Genomic DNA, 21,843 nt, shown 5'->3' with positions numbered 1-21,843 from the left:
TCAGATGACACTACTAGTCTGTTCCCTATCAGATGACACTACTAGTCTGTTCCCTATCAGATGACACTACTAGTCTGTTCCCTATCAGATGACACTACTAGTCTGTTCCCTATCAGATGACACTACTAGTCTGTTCCCTATCAGATAACACTACTAGTCTGTTCCCTATCAGATGACACTACTAGTCTGTTCCCTATCAGATGACACTACTAGTCTGTTCCCTATCAGATGACCTTCTGACACTACTAGTCTGTTCCCTATCAGATGACACTACTAGTCTGTTCCCTATCAGACGACCTTCTGACACTACTAGTCTGTTCCCTATCAGATGACACTACTAGTCTGTTCCCTATCAGATAACACTACTAGTCTGTTCCCTATCAGATGACACTACTAGTCTGTTCCCTATCAGATGACACTACTAGTCTGTTCCCTATCAGACGACACTACTAGTCTGTTCCCTATCAGACGACACTACTAGTCTGTTCCCTATCAGATGACCTTCTGACACTACTAGTCTGTTCCCTATCAGATGACACTACTAGTCTGTTCCCTATCAGACGACCTTCTGACACTACTAGTCTGTTCCCTATCAGATGACACTACTAGTCTGTTCCCTATCAGATGACACTACTAGTCTGTTCCCTATCAGACGACACTACTAGTCTGTTCCCTATCAGATGACACTACTAGTCTGTTCCCTATCAGATGACCTTCTGACACTACTAGTCTGTTCCCTATCAGATGACCTTCTGACACTACTAGTCTGTTCCCTATCAGATGACACTACTAGTCTGTTCCCTATCAGATGACCTTCTGACACTACTAGTCTGTTCCCTATCAGATGACCTTCTGACACTACTAGTCTGTTCCCTATCAGATGACACTACTAGTCTGTTCCCTATCAGATGACACTACTAGCCTGTTCCCTATCAGACGACACTACTAGTCTGTTCCCTATCAGATGACACTACTAGTCTGTTCCCTATCAGATGACCTTCTGACACTACTATTCTGTTCCCTATCAGACGACACTACTAGTCTGTTCCCTATCAGATGACACTACTAGTCTGTTCCCTATCAGATGACACTACTAGCCTGTTCCCTATCAGATGACACTACTAGTCTGTTCCCTATCAGATGACACTACTAGCCTGTTCCCTATCAGATGACACTACTAGTCTGTTCCCTATCAGACGACCTTCTGACACTACTAGTCTGTTCCCTATCAGATGACACTACTAGTCTGTTCCCTATCAGACGACACTACTAGTCTGTTCCCTATCAGATGACACTACTAGTCTGTTCCCTATCAGATGACACTACTAGTCTGTTCCCTATCAGACGACCTTCTGACACTACTAGTCTGTTCCCTATCAGACGACCTTCTGACACTACTAGTCTGTTCCCTATCAGATGACCTTCTGACACTACTAGTCTGTTCCCTATCAGATGACCTTCTGACACTACTAGTCTGTTCCCTATCAGACGACACTACTAGTCTGTTCCCTATCAGATGACCTTCTGACACTACTAGTCTGTTCCCTATCAGATGACACTACTAGTCTGTTCCCTATCAGATGACACTACTAGTCTGTTCCCTATCAGATGACACTACTAGTCTGTTCCCTATCAGATGACACTACTAGTCTGTTCCCTATCAGATGACACTACTAGTCTGTTCCCTATCAGATGACACTACTAGTCTGTTCCCTATCAGATAACACTACTAGTCTGTTCCCTATCAGATGACCTTCTGACACTACTAGTCTGTTCCCTATCAGATGACACTACTAGTCTGTTCCCTATCAGATGACACTACTAGTCTGTTCCCTATCAGATAACACTACTAGTCTGTTCCCTATCAGATGACCTTCTGACACTACTAGTCTGTTCCCTATCAGATGACACTACTAGTCTGTTCCCTATCAGATAACACTACTAGTCTGTTCCCTATCAGATGACCTTCTGACACTACTAGTCTGTTCCCTATCAGATGACACTACTAGTCTGTTCCCTATCAGATGACACTACTAGTCTGTTCCCTATCAGATAACACTACTAGTCTGTTCCCTATCAGATGACCTTCTGACACTACTAGTCTGTTCCCTATCAGATGACACTACTAGTCTGTTCCCTATCAGATGACACTACTAGTCTGTTCCCTATCAGATGACACTACTAGTCTGTTCCCTATCAGATGACACTACTAGTCTGTTCCCTATCAGATGACACTACTAGTCTGTTCCCTATCAGATAACACTACTAGTCTGTTCCCTATCAGATGACACTACTAGTCTGTTCCCTATCAGATGACACTACTAGTCTGTTCCCTATCAGATGACCTTCTGACACTACTAGTCTGTTCCCTATCAGATGACACTACTAGTCTGTTCCCTATCAGACGACCTTCTGACACTACTAGTCTGTTCCCTATCAGATGACACTACTAGTCTGTTCCCTATCAGATAACACTACTAGTCTGTTCCCTATCAGATGACACTACTAGTCTGTTCCCTATCAGATGACACTACTAGTCTGTTCCCTATCAGACGACACTACTAGTCTGTTCCCTATCAGACGACACTACTAGTCTGTTCCCTATCAGATGACCTTCTGACACTACTAGTCTGTTCCCTATCAGATGACACTACTAGTCTGTTCCCTATCAGACGACCTTCTGACACTACTAGTCTGTTCCCTATCAGATGACACTACTAGTCTGTTCCCTATCAGATGACACTACTAGTCTGTTCCCTATCAGATGACACTACTAGTCTGTTCCCTATCAGACGACACTACTAGTCTGTTCCCTATCAGATGACCTTCTGACACTACTAGTCTGTTCCCTATCAGATGACCTTCTGACACTACTAGTCTGTTCCCTATCAGATAACACTACTAGTCTGTTCCCTATCAGATGACACTACTAGTCTGTTCCCTATCAGATGACACTACTAGTCTGTTCCCTATCAGACGACACTACTAGTCTGTTCCCTATCAGACGACACTACTAGTCTGTTCCCTATCAGATGACACTACTAGTCTGTTCCCTATCAGATGACACTACTAGTCTGTTCCCTATCAGATGACCTTCTGACACTACTAGTCTGTTCCCTATCAGATGACACTTCTAGTCTGTTCCCTATCAGACGACCTTCTGACACTACTAGTCTGTTCCCTATCAGATGACCTTCTGACACTACTAGTCTGTTCCCTATCAGATGACACTACTAGTCTGTTCCCTATCAGATGACACTACTAGTCTGTTCCCTATCAGACGACACTACTAGTCTGTTCCCTATCAGACGACACTACTAGTCTGTTCCCTATCAGACGACACTACTAGTCTGTTCCCTATCAGATGACCTTCTGACACTACTAGTCTGTTCCCTATCAGATGACACTACTAGTCTGTTCCCTATCAGATGACACTACTAGTCTGTTCCCTATCAGATGACACTACTAGTCTGTTCCCTATCAGATGACACTACTAGTCTGTTCCCTATCAGATGACACTACTAGTCTGTTCCCTATCAGATGACACTACTAGTCTGTTCCCTATCAGATGACACTACTAGTCTGTTCCCTATCAGATGACACTACTAGTCTGTTCCCTATCAGATGACACTACTAGTCTGTTCCCCATCAGACGACCATCGGGAGAAGTAGACATCACTGCTGTTACACATGGAGTAAAACAAACATACAGTCAATAATACAGTAGAAACAAGTCTTTATACAATGTGAGCAAATGAGGTGAGATAAGGGAGGTAAAGGCCATGGTGGCAAAGTAAATACAATATAGCAAGTAAAACACTGGAATGGTAGATTTGCAGTGGAAGAATGTGCAAAGTAGAAATAAAAATAATGGGGTGCAAAGGAGCAAAATAAATAAATCAATAAAATAAATACAGTAGGGAAAGAGGTAGTTGTTTGGGCTAAATTATAGGTGGGCTATGTACAGGTGCAGTAATCTGTGAGCTGCTCTGACAGCTGGTGCTTAAAGCTAGTGAGGGAGATAAGTGTTTCCAGTTTCAGAGATGTTTGTAGTTCGTTATTGGCAGCAGAGAACTGGAAGGAGAGGCGGCCAAAGGAAGAATTGGTTTTAGGGGTGACCAGAGAGATATACCTGCTGGAGCACGTGCTACAGGTGGGTGACGCTATGGTGACCAGCGAGCTGAGATAAGGGGAGACTTTACCTAGCAGGGTCTTGTAGATGACATGGAGCCAGTGGGTTTGGCGACGAGTATGAAGCGAGGGCCAGCCAACGAGAGCGTACAGGTCACAATAGTGGGTAGTATATGGGGCTTTGGTGACAAAACGGATTGCACTGTGATAGACTGCATCCAATTTGTTGAGTAGAGTGTTGGAGGCTAATTTGTAAATGACATCGTCGAGGATTGGTAGGATGGTCACTTCACTTCTCACACTGATTGAGTAGTTTAAACGTAATGTTGAGCTCTCTCTCTCTCGCTTTCTTGCGTTTTTGTTCATACCCGTTAAGAGTTCTGTCCGTGGTCCTGAATGCAGTGTACTTTTCCCTCCATGTGGTTCATTGTTTAATCATGAAAATACCTACCACAAGGAGAACATGGATGTGGTTTATTTCTGTGCACGTTAAACAAGTTAAATAAGTAGCCTATCTGGACGTGATTTACAGTATATATATATATATTTACAGTATATATATATATTATATATCTGTAGTTATATACATGATGGATAATTCTGGCCAACGATGGTAAAAATATACTCTAAATGTGGCCATCCGTGGAAAATAATTGTCCAGGCTCTAGAAGCACGTCACGATGATGGAAGCTTCGGGTCGGAGGTCATTCGGGTCGGAGGTCATTTCCCAGGGATGTTCATACCTGTGCGGAAGCTTTCAATATACTATGCATCACGAATTCACTGAAATGCTTCGACTATTTAGGCAGTTACATGAAACCTGAGTTGAATTGGTTCAACTAACTCCTAGTGCCATCAACTTGGCAGGCTTTTCTCAAGAGGGTGGGTGGGGCACGTCACGTTGTGTTTAAAGAGACAGAGGATCCGATGTGGAAGGAAGGAGGCTGTGAAACAACACCTTATCATTACATCCACGCTGAGATGGACCGCTGAAAACAAAAAGTTGGCAGATAAACAAGATGAACTGTCACTGTACCTTGTGAAGCATGATGGCCACAAAGACAATGAGCTGAACACTGGTCTGGGAAGTTGAAGCCGCTGCTCCGAGAGCCACTCCGTCAGCTGGAAGATCAGAAACACCTTTATTTAACCAGCACACTGTGCAAAACATTAAGAACACCTGCTCTAAAGTTGGGTAAAATTAGAGGAACATTCATTCTTTATATTAATGTAGTGTAGGCTATGCTGCAGCAAATGTAGACCTAACTGTCGCAATAAAAAAAAAAGTTACAATGATGAGATGATCGGTCTACAGGCATTGTGAACTACTGCTCCACACTGAGAGGGTCTGCCTGTCCCTCCCTCCACACTGAGAGGGTCTGCCTGTCCCTCCCTCCACACTGAGAGGGTCTGCCTGTCCCTCCCTCCACACTGAGAGGGTCTGCCTGTCCCTCCCTCCACACTGAGAGGGTCTGCCTGTCCCTCCCTCCACACTGAGAGGGTCTGCCTGTCCCTCCCTCCACACTGAGAGGGTCTGCCTGTCCCTCCCTCCACACCGAGACGGTCTGCCTGTCCTCCACACTGAGAGGGTCTGCCTGTCCCTCCCTCCACACCGAGATGGTCTGCCTGTCCCTCCCTCCACACCGAGACGGTCTGCCTGTCCTCCACACCGAGACGGTCTGCCTGTCCTCCACACCGAGACGGTCTGCCTGTCCTCCACACCGAGACGGTCTGCCTGTCCTCCACACCGAGACGGTCTGCCTGTCCCTCCCTCCACACTGAGACGGTCTGCCTGTCCCTCCCTCCAAACTGAGACGGTCTGCCTGTCCTCCACACTGAGACGGTCTGCCTGTCCTCCACACTGAGACGGTCTGCCTGTCCTCCACACTGAGACGGTCTGCCTGTCCTCCACACTGAGACGGTCTGCCTGTCCCTCCCTCCACACCGAGAGGGTCTGCCTGTCCCTCCCTCCACACCGAGATGGTCTGCCTGTCCCTCCCTCCACACCGAGACGGTCTGCCTGTCTTCCACACTGAGAGGGTCTGCCTGTCCTCCACACTGAGAGGGTCTGCCTGTCCTCCACACTGAGAGGGTCTGCCTGTCCTCCACACTGAGAGGGTCTGCCTGTCCTCCACACTGAGAGGGTCTGCCTGTCCTCCACACTGAGAGGGTCTGCCTGTCCTCCACACTGAGAGGGTCTGCCTGTCCTCCACACTGAGAGGGTCTGCCTGTCCTCCACACTGAGAGGGTCTGCCTGTCCTCCACACTGAGAGGGTCTGCCTGTCCTCCACACTGAGAGGGTCTGCCTGTCCTCCACACTGAGAGGGTCTGCCTGTCCTCCACACTGAGAGGGTCTGCCTGTCCTCCACACTGAGAGGGTCTGCCTGTCCTCCACACTGAGAGGGTCTGCCTGTCCTCCACACTGAGAGGGTCTGCCTGTCCTCCACACTGAGAGGGTCTGCCTGTCCTCCACACTGAGAGGGTCTGCCTGTCCTCCATACTGAGAGGGTCTGCCTGTCCTCCATACTGAGAGGGTCTGCCTGTCCTCCACACTGAGAGGGTCTGCCTGTCCTCCACACTGAGAGGGTCTGCCTGTCCTCCACACTGAGAGGGTCTGCCTGTCCTCCACACTGAGAGGGTCTGCCTGTCCTCCACACTGAGACGGTCTGCCTGTCCTCCACACTGAGACGGTCTGCCTGTCCTCCACACTGAGACGGTCTGCCTGTCCCTCCCTCCACACCGAGAGGGTCTGCCTGTCCCTCCCTCCACACCGAGATGGTCTGCCTGTCCCTCCCTCCACACCGAGACGGTCTGCCTGTCTTCCACACCGAGAGGGTCTGCCTGTCCTCCACACCGAGAGGGTCTGCCTGTCCTCCACACTGAGAGGGTCTGCCTGTCCTCCACACTGAGAGGGTCTGCCTGTCCTCCACACTGAGAGGGTCTGCCTGTCCTCCACACTGAGAGGGTCTGCCTGTCCTCCACACTGAGAGGGTCTGCCTGTCCTCCACACTGAGAGGGTCTGCCTGTCCTCCACACTGAGAGGGTCTGCCTGTCCTCCACACTGAGAGGGTCTGCCTGTCCTCCACACTGAGAGGGTCTGCCTGTCCTCCACACTGAGAGGGTCTGCCTGTCCTCCACACTGAGAGGGTCTGCCTGTCCTCCACACTGAGAGGGTCTGCCTGTCCTCCACACTGAGAGGGTCTGCCTGTCCTCCACACTGAGAGGGTCTGCCTGTCCTCCACACTGAGAGGGTCTGCCTTTCCTCCACACTGAGAGGGTCTGCCTGTCCTCCACACTGAGAGGGTCTGCCTGTCCTCCACACTGAGAGGGTCTGCCTGTCCTCCACACTGAGAGGGTCTGCCTGTCCTCCACACTGAGAGGGTCTGCCTGTCCTCCACACTGAGAGGGTCTGCCTGTCCTCCACACTGAGAGGGTCTGCCTGTCCTCCACACTGAGAGGGTCTGCCTGTCCTCCACACTGAGAGGGTCTGCCTGTCCTCCACACTGAGAGGGTCTGCCTGTCCTCCACACTGAGAGGGTCTGCCTGTCCTCCACACTGAGAGGGTCTGCCTGTCCTCCACACTGAGAGGGTCTGCCTGTCCTCCACACTGAGAGGGTCTGCCTGTCCTCCATACTGAGAGGGTCTGCCTGTCCCTCCCTCCCACACAGACGGTCTGCCTGTCCTCCACACTGTGATGGTCTGCCTGTCCTCCACACTGAGACGGTCTGCCTGTCCTCCACACTGAGACGGTCTGCCTGTCCTCCACACTGAGACGGTCTGCCTGTCCCTCCCTCCACACTGAGACGGTCTGCCTGTCCCTCCCTCCACACTGAGACGGTCTGCCTGTCCCTCCCTCCACACTGAGACGGTCTGCCTGTCCCTCCCTCCACACTGAGACAGTCTACCTGTCCTCCACACAGAGGGTCTGCCTGTCCCTCCCTCCAGTAGATAGGATGCAGAATCCAGCTACAAGCCTCCATAGACTTCCACTGTCTCTTCTTCCTAAAACATGTTGATCTGAAACACTGCATCAGGAAGCCATCTTACCTGCTGCATGGACCACTAGTCCCAAGGTGGTGGTGATCTTGGAGCTGGCAACCCTCGCAGACTCTGGATCTAAACACACACACCAAATCAGACAGACAGACAGACAGACAGACAGACAGACAGACAGACAGACAGACAGACAGACAGACAGACAGACAGACAGACAGACAGACAGACAGACAGACAGACAGACAGACAGACAGACAGACAGACAGACAGACAGACAGACAGACAGACAGACAGACAGACAGACAGACAGACAGACAGACAGACAGACAGACAGACAGACAGACAGACAGACAGACAGACAGACAGACAGACAGACAGACAGACAGACAGACAGACAGACAGACAGACAGACAGACAGACAGACAGACAGACAGACAGACAGACAGACAGACAGACAGACAGACAGACAGACAGACAGACAGACAGACAGACAGACAGACAGACAGACAGACAGACAGACAGACAGACAGACAGACAGACAGACAGACAGACAGACAGACAGACAGACAGACAGACAGACAGACAGACAGACAGACAGACAGACAGACAGACAGACAGACAGACAGACAGACAGACAGACAGACAGACAGACAGACAGACAGACAGACAGACAGACAGACAGACAGACAGACAGACAGACAGACAGACAGACAGACAGACAGACAGACAGACAGACAGACAGACAGACAGACAGACAGACAGACAGACAGACAGACAGACAGACAGACAGACAGACAGACAGACAGACAGACAGACAGACAGACAGACAGACAGACAGACAGACAGACAGACAGACAGACAGACAGACAGACAGACAGACAGACAGACAGACAGACAGACAGACAGACAGACAGACAGACAGACAGACAGACAGACAGACAGACAGACAGACAGACAGACAGACAGACAGACAGACAGACAGACAGACAGACAGACAGACAGACAGACAGACAGACAGACAGACAGACAGACAGACAGACAGACAGACAGACAGACAGACAGACAGACAGACAGACAGACAGACAGACAGACAGACAGACAGACAGACAGACAGACAGACAGACAGACAGACAGACAGACAGACAGACAGACAGACAGACAGACAGACAGACAGAGTTGACTTCAGGTCATCCGTTTTTCTGTTTACCAGTGGAAACTAAAACCAGGAGGACACTGCACTCTGAGCCACACCACAACGTTTGGTAAACGTTAGGGAAGAGACAGTTAAAAACTCCTTATACGGTTAAGAAGACAACACTGGAGGCTTGGTATTCTCCCAGAATAAGGTCATGTGATGGGATAGCAGGGTACACTCGGTATCAATGACATCAGCACTCTCAGAGGTTCTTAAAGACTGACTTTTCACTTTAAAAAGACGTTTAAAAGAATGTCAATGCCTGTTGTGGGTAGATTTATAGTATCAGTAGGGTTTAGTCCCAGAAGAGAGTGTGGGCTACACACACACACACACACACACACACACACACACACACACACACACACACACACACACACACACACACACACACACACACACACACACACACACACACACACACACACACACACACACACACACACACACACACACACACACACACACACACGTACTGCAGCAAATTCAAAGAGAAGCTGAAAATACATTTGAAGTGGAATTGGGGAAGGCACTTTCAGCATCCTGAGAGAAGAGGAACAAAGTGGAATCAGATTAAGGAAGACATTTTGTTATAGCAGGACAGAGAGAGAGGTGGAATGGTCAGTTAAATGACAGCAGGACAGAGAGGAGGAGGAGGAGGAGGAATGGTCAGTTAAATGACAGCAGGACAGAGAGGAGGAGGAGGAGGAGGAATGGTCAGTTAAATGACAGCAGAACAGAGAGGAGGAGGAGGAGGAATGGTCAGTTAAATGACAGCAGAACAGAGAGGAGGAGGAGGAGGAATGGTCAGTTAAATGACAGCAGGACAGAGAGAGAGGAGGAGGAGGAGGAGGAGGAATGGTCAGTTAAATGACAGCAGGACAGAGAGAGAGGAGGAGGAGGAGGAATGGTCAGTTAAATGACAGCAGGACAGAGAGGAGGAGGAGGAGGAATGGTCAGTTAAATGACAGCAGGACAGAGAGGAGGAGGAGGAGGAGGAATGGTCAGTTAAATGACAGCAGAACAGAGAGGAGGAGGAGGAGGAATGGTCAGTTAAATGACAGCAGGACAGAGAGGAGGAGGAGGAGGAGGAATGGTCAGTTAAATGACAGCAGGACAGAGAGGAGGAGGAGGAGGAGGAATGGTCAGTTAAATGACAGCAGAACAGAGAGGAGGAGGAGGAGGAATGGTCAGTTAAATGACAGCAGAACAGAGAGGAGGAGGAGGAGGAATGGTCAGTTAAATGACAGCAGGACAGAGAGAGAGGAGGAGGAGGAGGAGGAGGAATGGTCAGTTAAATGACAGCAGGACAGAGAGAGAGGAGGAGGAGGAGGAATGGTCAGTTAAATGACAGCAGGACAGAGAGAGGAGGAGGAGGAATGGTCAGTTAAATGACAGCAGGACAGAGAGAGGAGGAGGAGGAGGAGGAATGGTCAGTTAAATGACAGCAGGACAGAGAGAGAGGAGGAGGAGGTGGAATGGTAAGTTAAATGACAGCAGGACAGAGAGAGAGGGGGAGGAGGAGGAATGGTCAGTTAAATGACAGCAGGACAGAGAGAGAGGAGGAGGAGGAGGAGGAGGAATGGTCAGTTAAATGACAGCAAGACAGAGAGACAGGAGGAGGAGGAATGGTCAGTTAAATGACAGCAAGACAGAGAGACAGGAGGAGGAGGAATGGTCAGTTAAATGACAGCAAGACAGAGAGAGAGGTGGAGGAGGAGGAATGGTCAGTTAAATGACAGCAGGACAGAGAGAGGAGGAGGAGGAGGAGTAGGAGGAATGGTCAGTTAAATGACAGCAGGACAGAGAGGAGGAGGAGGAGTAGGAGGAATGGTCAGTTAAATGACAGCAGGAGAGAGAGAAGAAGGAGGAGGAGGAGGAGGAATGGTCAGTTAAATGACAGCAGGACAGAGAGGAGGAGGAGGAGGAATGGTCAGTTAAATGACAGCAGGACAGAGAGAGGAGGAGGAGGAGGAATGGTCAGTTAAATGACAGCAGGACAGAGAGAGGAGGAGGAATAGTCAGTTAAATGACAGCAGGACAGAGAGGAGGAGGAGGAGGAATGGTCAGTTAAATGACAGCAGGACAGAGAGAGGAGGAGGAGGAGGAATAGTCAGTTAAATGACAGCAGGACAGAGAGGAGGAGGAGGAGGAATGGTCAGTTAAATGACAGCAGGACAGAGAGGAGGAGGAGGAGGATTGGACAGTTAAATGACAGCAGGACCGAGAGGAGGAGGAGGAGGAATGGTCAGTTAAATGACAGCAGGACAGAGAGGAGGAGGAGGAGGATTGGACAGTTAAATGACAGCAGGACCGAGAGGAGGAGGAGGAGGAATGGTCAGTTAAATGACAGCAGGACAGAGAGGAGGAGGAGGTGGAATGGTCAGTTAAATGACAGCAGGACAGACAGACAGACAGACAGACAGACAGACAGACAGACAGACAGACAGACAGACAGACAGACAGACAGACAGACAGACAGACAGACAGACACACCAAGTCAGACAGACAGACACACACCAAGTCAGTCAGTCAGACACACACCAAGTCAGTCAGTCAGACACACACCAAGTCAGTCAGTCAGTCAGTCAGACACACACCAAGTCAGTCAGTCAGTCAGTCAGACACACACCAAGTCAGTCAGTCAGTCAGTCAGACACACACCAAGTCAGTCAGTCAGTCAGTCAGACACACACCAAGTCAGTCAGTCAGTCAGTCAGACACACACCAAGTCAGTCAGTCAGTCAGTCAGTCAGTCAGTCAGTCAGTCAGTCAGTCAGTCAGTCTCACACACACACACACACACACACACACACACACACACACACACACACACACACACACACACACACACACACACACACACACACACACACACACACATCAAGTCAGTCAGACACACACACATCAAGTCAGTCAGACACACACACACCAAATCAGTCAGACACACACACACACCAAGTCAGTCAGTCAGACACACATCAAGTCAGTCAGTCAGACACACACACACCAAGTCAGTCAGTCAGTCAGAGACAGACAGACAGTGTGTCCAGCCAGACTGACCGTCAGCACTGCTGTGTGTGTGTGTGTGTGTGTGTGTGTGTGTGTGTGTGTGTGTGTGTGTGTGTGTGTGTGTGTGTGTGTGTGTGTGTGTGTGTGTGTGTGTGTGTGTGTGTGTGTGTGTGTGTGTGTGTGTGTGTCTGACTGACTTGGTGTGAGTGTCTCTGACTGACTGACTTGGTGTGTGTGTGTGTAGACTGACCGTCAGCACTGCTGTGTGTGTGTGTGTGTGTGTGTGTGTGTGTGTGTGTGTGTGTGTGTGTGTGTGTGTGTGTGTGTGTGTGTGTGTGTGTGTGTGTGTGTGTGTGTGTGTGTGTGTGTGTGTGTGTGTGTGTGTGTGTGTGTGTAGACTGACCGTCAGCACTGCTGTGTGTGTGTGTAGACTGACCGTCAGCACTGCTGTGTGTGTGTGTAGACTGACCGTCAGCACTGCTGTGTGTGTGTGTGTAGACTGACCGTCAGCACTGCTGTGTGTGTGTGTAGACTGACCGTCAGCACTGCTGTGTGTGTGTGTGTGTGTAGACTGACCGTCAGCACTGCTGTGTGTGTGTGTGTGTGTAGACTGACCGTCAGCACTGCTGTGTGTGTGTGTGTAGACTGACCGTCAGCACTGCTGTGTGTGTGTGTGTGTAGACTGACCTTCAGCACTGCTGTGTGTGTGTGTGTGTGTGTGTGTGTGTGTGTGTGTGTGTGTGTGTGTGTGTGTGTGTGTGTGTGTGTGTGTGTGTGTGTGTGTGTGTGTGTGTGTGTGTGTGTGTGTGTGTGTGTGTGTGTGTGTAGACTGACCGTCAGCACTGCTGTGTGTGTGTGTGTAGACTGACCGTCAGCACTGCTGTGTGTGCGTGTGTGTAGACTGACCGTCAGCACTGCTGTGTGTGCGTGTGTAGACTGACCGTCAGCACTGCTGTGCGTGTGCGTGTGTGCGCGTGTGCGTGTGTGTAGACTGACCGTCAGCACTGCTGTGTACGTGGCGCTTTTCCGATCTGGTCGACCAGCAGCATGAAGACGAACCCCAGGACCAGAGAAACCCCGATGTAGGCATGGAGGTGCTCGTGGCTGTGGCTGTGCTCCCCACTGACCCCCAGAGCTGCATCCACACCTTCCCTGGGCTCAGACACCCCCACCCCTCCACCTGGCCAGGGGCGTGGTGCACACCTACACAGAGAGAGAGACTGAGACCCTAACAGTAGAGACTGAGACCATAACCCAGATAGTAGAGACTGAGACGCTAACAGTAGAGACTGAGACCCTATCCCAGACAGTAGAGACTGAGACCCTAACAGTAGAGACAGAGACCCTGACAGTAGAGACAGAGACCCTGACAGGAGAGACTGAGACCCAGACAGTAGAGACAGAGACCCAGACAGTAGAGACAGAGACCCTGACAGTAGAGACTGAGACCCGAACAGGAGAGACTGAGACCCAGACAGTAGAGACAGAGACCCAGACAGTAGAGACAGAGACCCAGACAGTAGAGACAGAGACCCTAACCCAGACAGTAGAAACAGAGACCCTATCCCTGACAGTAGAGACAGACCCTGACAGTAGAGACTGAGACCCTGACAGTAGAGACTGAGACCCTAACCCAGACAGTAGAGACTGAGACCCTATCAGTAGAGACTGAGACCATAACCCAGATAGTCTCTACTGTTAGCGTCTCAGTCTCTACTAAGACCCTAACCCAGACAGTAGAGACAGAGACCCTAACACAGACAGTAGAGACTGAGACCCTAACACAGACAGTAGAGACTGAGACCCTGACAGTAGAGACAGAGACCCTAACACAGACAGTAGAGACTGAGACCCTAACACAGACAGTAGAGACTGAGACCCTGACAGTAGAGACAGAGACCCTAACACAGACAGTAGAGACTGAGACCCTAACACAGACAGTAGAGACTGAGACCCTAACACAGACAGTAGAGACTGATAACCTAACCCAGACAGTAGAGACAGAGGCCCTAACACAGACAGTAGAGACTGAGACCCTAACACAGACAGTAGAGACTGAGACCCTAACACAGACAGTAGAGACTGATAACCTAACCCAGACAGTAGAGACTGAGACCCTAACCCAGACAGTAGAGACCGAGACCCTAACCCAGACAGGAGAGACTGAGAACCTAACCCAGACAGTAGAGACTGAGAACCTAACCCAGACAGTAGAGACTAAGACCCTAACCCAGAGAGTAGAGACCGAGACCCTAACCCAGACAGTAGAGACAGAGACCCTAACCCAGACAGTAGAGACCGAGACCCTAACCCAGACAGTAGAGACTGAGACCCTAACCCAGAGAGTAGAGACCGAGACCCTAACACAGACAGTAGAGACTGAGACCCTAACACAGACAGTAGAGACTGAGACCCTAACCCAGACAGTAGAGACAGAGACCCTAACCCAGACAGTAGAGACAGAGACCCTAACACAGACAGTAGAGACTGAGACCCTAATCCAGACAGTAGAGACTGAGACCCTAATCCAGACAGTAGAGACTGAGAACCTTATCCAGACAGTAGAGACTAAGACCCTAACCCAGAGAGTAGAGACCGAGACCCTAACCCAGACAGTAGAGACTGAGACCCTAACCCAGACAGTAGAGACTGAGACCCTAATCCAGGCAGTAGAGACTGAGACCCTAACCCAGACAGTAGAGACCGAGAGCCTAACCCAGACAGTAGAGACTGAGACCCTAACCCAGACAGTAGAGACTGAGACCCTAATCCAGGCAGTAGAGACTGAGACCCTAACCCAGACAGTAGAGACCGAGAGCCTAACCCAGACAATACAGTGCCTTGCAAAAGTATTCACCCCACTTGGTGTTTTTCCTATTTTGTTGCATTACAACCTCTAATTTAAAGTGATTTTTATTTGGATGTTAACATAGAAACTCTGAACATCCCACGGAGCATCATTAAACCCATTATTAAAAATTGGAAAGAATATGGCACCACAACAAACCTGCAAAGAGAGGGCCGCCCACCAACACTCACAGAACAGCCAAAGAGAGCATTAATCAGAGAGGCAACAAAGAGACCAAAGATAATCATGAAGGAGCTGCAAAGATCCACAGTGGAAATGATAGTATCTGTCCATAGGACCACTTTAAGCCGTACACTCCACAGAGCTGGGCTCTACGGAAGAGTGGCCAGAAAAAAACCATTGCTTAAATAAATAAATAAATAAGCAAACACGTTTGGTGTTTCGCCAAAAGGCATGTGGGAGACTCCCCAAACATATGGAAGAAGGTACTCTGGTCAGATGAGACTAAAATTGAGCTTTTTGGCTATCAAGGAAAACGCTATGTCTGGCACAAACCCAACACTTCCCATCACCCCGAGAACACCATCCCCCATCCCCAAGCATGGTTGTGGTCGCATCATGCTGTGGGGATGTTTTTAATCAAGTGTAATGTAGGATACGACTGAAATTTTGCAGGTGAGGAGAAAGCTAGTCATGAAGCGCTGGGTATCTTGTCGTAACATGCAAGATCTGAATTAGGCCCACAGTAATATACCTACGGAGGAGCGGCATCTATGAAGGAACTTCGAATGTCTTTGAAATTCAGAGAGTTTACTTCACTAACGTTGGACCAGGGCCAGCTAACGTTGACCAGAGCCAGCTAACGTTGGACCAGAGCCAGCTAACGTTGGACCAGGGCTAGCTAACGTTGGACCAGGGCTAGTTAACGTTGGACCAGGGCTAGTTAACGTTGGACCAGGGCTAGTTAACGTTGGACCAGGGCTAGTTAACGTTGGACCAGGGCTAGCTAACGTTGGACCAGGGCTAGCTAACGTTGGACCAGGGCTAGCTAACGTTGGACCAGGGCTAGCTAACGTTGGACCAGGGCTAGCTAACGTTGGACCAGGGCTAGCTAACGTTGGACCAGGGCTAGCTAACGTTGGACCAGGGCTAGCTAACGTTGGACCAGGGCTAGCTAACGTTGGACCAGGGCTAGTTAACGTTGGACCAGGGCTAGTTAACGTTGGACCAGGGCTAGTTAACGTTGGACCAGGGCTAGTTAACGTTGGACCAGGCTAGTTAACGTTGGACCAGGGCTAGCTAACGTTGGACGAGGGCTAGCTAACGTTGGACCAGGGCTAGCTAACGTTGGACCAGGGCCAGCTAACGTTGGACCAGGGCTAGTTAACGTTGGACCAGGGCTAGCCAACGTTGGACCAGGGCCAGCTAACGTTGGACCAGGGCTAGCTAACGTTGGACCAGGGCTAGCTAACGTTGGACCAGGGCTAGCTAACGTTGGACCAGAGCTAGCTAACGTTGGACCAGAGCTAGCTAACGTTGGACCAGAGCTAGCTAACGTTGGACCAGAGCTAGCTAACGTTGGACCAGAGCTAGCTAACGTTGGACCAGGATAAAGGGAATAGGGTTCCATTTGGTATGCAGATTGAGTCTCACCTCCAGGACCTCCTCGTACAGGGCATGGACCCCCTCGGGGGATGATGACAGCCAGGGCAGTACCACACAGCAGCCCTGCTCCCAGGACCGTCACCAGCTTCAGCTTCTCCTGCAGGACCGGACAACCAGGACAGAGGGTTCATCAGCAGGACAACCAGGACAGGGAGGGTTCATCAACAGGACAACCAGGACAGGGGGAGGTTCATCAGCAGGACAGGGGGTTCCATCAACAGGACAACCAGGACAGGGGCGGTTCATCAGCAGGACAACCAGGACAGGGGGTTCATCAGCAGGACAACTAGGACAGGGGGTTCATCAGCAGGACAGGGGGGTTCATCAACAGGACAACCAGGACAGGGGGTTCATCAACAGGACAACCAGGACAGGGGGTTCATCAGCAGGACAACCAGGACAGGGGGTTCATCAGCAGGACAACCAGGACAGGGGGTTCATCAGCAGGACAACCAGGACAGGGGGTTCATCAACAGGACAACCAGGACAGGGGGTTCATCAGCAGGACAACCAGGACAGGGGTTCATCAACAGGACAACCAGGACAGGGGGTTCATCAACACGACAACCAGGACAGGGGGTTCATCAACAGGACAACCAGGACAGGGGGGTTCATCAGCAGGACAACCAGGACAGGGGGTTCATCAACAGGACAACCAGGGAGAGGGGGTTCATCAACAGGACAACCAGGACAGGGGGGGTTCATCAGCAGGACAACCAGGACAGGGGGGTTCATCAGCAGGACAACCAGGACAGGGGGTTCATCAGCAGGACAACCAGGACAGGGGGGTTCATCAACAGGACAACCAGGACAGGGGGGTTCATCAGAAGGACAACCAGGACAGGGGGTTCATCAACAGGACAACCAGGACAGGGGGTTCATCAACAGGACAACCAGGACAGGGGGTTCATCAGCAGGACAACCAGGACAGGGGGGGTTCATCAACAGGACAACCAGGACAGGGGGTTCATCAACAGGACAACCAGGACAGGGGGTTCATCAACAGGACAAATCCAGGACAGGGGGGTTCATCAGCAGGACAACCAGGACAGGGGGTTCATCAACAGGACAACCAGGACAGGGGGGTTCATCAGCAGGACAACCAGGACAGGGGGTTCATCAGCAGGACAACCAGGACAGGGGGGTTCATCACAGGACAACCAGGACAGGGGGTTCATCAGCAGGACAACCAGGACAGGGGGTTCATCAGCAGGACAACCAGGACAGGGGGGTTCATCAACAGGACAACCAGGACAGGGGGTTCATCAACAGGACAACCAGGACAGGGGGTTCATTAACAGGACAAACCAGGACAGGGGGTTCATCAGCAGGACAACCAGGACAGGGGGTTCATCAGCAGGACAACCAGGACAGGGGGTTCATCAACAGGACAACCAGGACAGGGGGGTTCATCAGCAAGACAACCAGGACAGGGGGTTCATCAACAGGACAACCAGGACAGGGGGGTTCATCAGCAGGACAACCAGGACAGGGGGGTTCATCAGCAGGACAACCAGGACAGGGGGGTTCATCAACAGGACAACCAGGACAGGGGGTTCATCAGCAGACAACCAGGACAACCAGGGGGGGGGGTTCATCAGCAGGACAACCAGGACAGGGGGTTCATCAGCAGGACAACCAGGACAGGGGGTTCATCAACAGGACAACCAGGACAGGGGGTTCATCAGCAGGACAACCAGGACAGGGGGTTCATCAACAGGACAACCAGGACAGGGGGTTCATCAACAGGACAACCAGGACAGGGGGTCTCATCAACAGGACAACCAGGACAGGGGGTTCATCAACAGGACAACCAGGACAGGGGGTTCATCAACAGGACAACCAGGACAGGGGGGTTAATTAACAGGACAACCAGGACAGGGGGTTCATCAACAGGACAACCAGGACAGGGGGGGTTCATCAGCAGGACAACCAGGACAGGGGGTTCATCAGCAGGACAACCAGGACAGGGGGGGTTCATCAGCAGGACAACCAGGACAGGGGGTTCATCAACAGGACAACCAGGACAGGGGTTCATCAACAGGACAACCAGGACAGGGGGTTCATCAACAGGACAACCAGGACAGGGGGTTCATCAGCAGGACAACCAGGACAGGGGGTTCATCAACAGGACAACCAGGACAGGGGGGTTCATCAGCAGGACAACCAGGACAGGGGGGTTCATCAACAGGACAACCAGGACAGGGGGTTCATCAGCAGGACAACCAGGACAGGGGGTTCATCAGCAGGACAACCAGGACAGGGGGTTCATCAACAGGACAACCAGGACAGGGGGTTCATCAGCAGGACAACCAGGGACAGGGGGGTTCATCAGCAGGACAACCAGGACAGGGGGTTCATCAGCAGGACAACCAGGACAGGGGTTCATCAGCAGGACAACCAGGACAGGGGGTTCATCAGCAGGACAACCAGGACAGGGGGTTCATCAACAGGACAACCAGGACAGGGGGTTCATCAACAGGACAACCAGGACAGGGGGTTCATCAGCAGGACAACCAGGACAGGGGGTTCATCAACAGGACAACCAGGACAGGGGGTTCATCAGCAGGACAACCAGGACAGGGGGTTCATCAGCAGGACAACCAGGACAGGGGGTTCATCAGCAGGACAACCAGGACAGGGGGGTTCATCAACAGGACAACCAGGACAGGGGGTTCATCAACAGGACAACCAGGACAGGGGGTTCATCAACAGGACAACCAGGACAGGGGGGTTCATCAACAGGACAACCAGGACAGGGGGTTCATCAACAGGACAACCAGGACAGGGGGGTTCATTAACAGGACAACCAGGACAGGGTGGGGTTCATCAGCAGGACAACCAGGACAGGGGGGTTCATCAGCAGGACAACCAGGACAGGGGGTTCATCAACAGGACAACCAGGACAGGGGGGGTTCATCAACAGGACAGGGAGGGGTAGGTCAACACATTAACTTTGGCCTCGGAATAGCAATTATTAGGCTAGCTAACATCACTGAAGATGTAGAATTGCATGTTACAGTTAGTACAGTCTGATTGATACAATAAAATCAAATAAAATCGTACGTCATACATACACATGATTAGCAGATGTTAATGTAGCGAAATGTGTGCCTTTATATGCATAGTAATCTTAGTAGCTATGACTTCTGCTGAAGTCTCCACTTCAAGTTTAATTTGGTCACACAGCAAAGTTTGAGTGCTACTCACCTCTGAGAAGTTGACAGCCAGAGGAATGGTTCCAGACACATAACATCCCACTAGCATTGCCAGGGACAGCAGGCTGATCGAAGTGAAGTCGTCCATAGACATAATTGCAGCTGTGCTTTGCTATGCAACAATTAGCCTGACTATTGAAAGTGGTAGCTAGAGCGGTAAACAGACTACTCTGAATCCAGAAACCGACTAGATAGATTAGGTTGGCAAGCTTGACTGCTAGACAGATAACGCCAAGTATTTAAAAATAACAAGACATCAAAATGTACTTCTTTTCCCACTAGCACTGCCTTTGGTGATAAATACTTTGTTGAGGGAAAAATTAACGTGATGTGTCGTCTCACCTAACTATCTTTAAAAAATCCTGAATTTTAAGTCGCTCTTATACTTAACGACTAAAATGTCAAACAATCATTGATCACAAGAATCGCCTTGGTCTAAAACAGCCAAGTGGTCAGTTCTGCTAAATAACTCTACAATTTAACCACTACGGCATTGACATTGAACACGGTTGTTTATACAATCATGTCAATCTAGCTAATCTGCTTCTACTTTTGCAGAAATCTAAACATCATCTAGTAGTAGCTACTGTAACGTTAGCAAAATTAGATAGCATGCTAGGCTAACCCTCTTCCCTCACAAAGTATTGTTGCCTACAGTTGACACGTTGTCATCTCTAGAAAGTGTATTGCCCATATCGTACTCTTCAATGTAGCTATTTTATTTATTTTTGAATAATTTTTGAGCAAAATTAACTGCACTTAGCGATTATTCTTTATAGCTATCTAGCTCGAAATGTTTCTGCCGAATGTAGCACTCGGGTAACGCTCATTGTTCACGCCACGTAAACGTGCCACGTACAAAATCTGCATTCTTTCTTTTGTTTACTTTTCTTCTCTGACTTTGTGGACCGGGATACAGCAGATGTTTCAAACATAAACCAATGTATTACATGTTTTTTTAAAAGTACAACTGTTTCAGCTGGTTGTTGTTCATCTTTCTTAGAAGTAGTCAGATATATCTTCTCTCCTCAGCCCCATCTCTGCCAGGGGGCGCTTCTGTTGACGGACTGTTAGAGTACCCTTATGGAGAATGTGGCTTCCACTACTACAATTTTACAAATATATATATAAAAAGCGTATTTAATCATATAATTTTATTTGGCCTTTAATCAACAAGGTAAGTCATTAGAACACATACTATTTTGCCAATGACATGCACCCTTATGCGTCAAACACAGAAGAATGGGTTGTTAAAATACTTTACATCAAAACTCCTGAGTGGAGCAGCAGTCTAAGGCACTGCATCTCAGTGCGAAGGCATCAATACAGACACCCTGGTTGAATCCAGGCTGTGGCAGTGATTGGAAGTCCCATAGGGCAGTGTACAATTGGCCTGGTGTCATCTGCTAGGATTTGGTCAGGGTAGGCTTTCATTGTAAATAAGAATTTGTTCTAAACTGACTTGACCTAGTTAAATAAAGGTGACATTAAAAATATATAATTAAAGTATCTTTCATCATGTGACTTCCTCATCTCTGACTGACTGTGATGAGTGACATCATGTTAGTTCTTCTGATTCCCTCTTGTAAAAACTTTCCCATTGACAACCTGTGCACCTGTCCACTATGATAATGACAATATTATGAGTGAAGAAAAAAAAAATCTGCTTTTTCTTCTTAGTTAAATTGTACTATCTGATCATTATCTGATCATTATCTTATATTCTATCCTGTGCTATGCATAACCTATGAATGCGTTTCTCAAGGTTTAACTCATGTTTGTATTCCCCCTCTAAAGGCCTGTCTCTGAAGCAGCCT

General features: G+C 49.7%; 1 pseudogene; it reads right to left on the bottom strand.

Moving 5' to 3' along the window:
• The window catches only part of LOC124047003, a 53,224-nt pseudogene that overhangs the window by 6,824 nt on the left and 24,557 nt on the right, over positions 1-21,843 (bottom strand).

The sequence above is a fragment of the Oncorhynchus gorbuscha genome, linkage group LG10 (genome assembly GCF_021184085.1).
Source record: "Oncorhynchus gorbuscha isolate QuinsamMale2020 ecotype Even-year linkage group LG10, OgorEven_v1.0, whole genome shotgun sequence".
NCBI lineage: Eukaryota > Metazoa > Chordata > Actinopteri > Salmoniformes > Salmonidae > Oncorhynchus > Oncorhynchus gorbuscha.
This window is presented reverse-complemented; position numbering and strand designations above follow the sequence as displayed.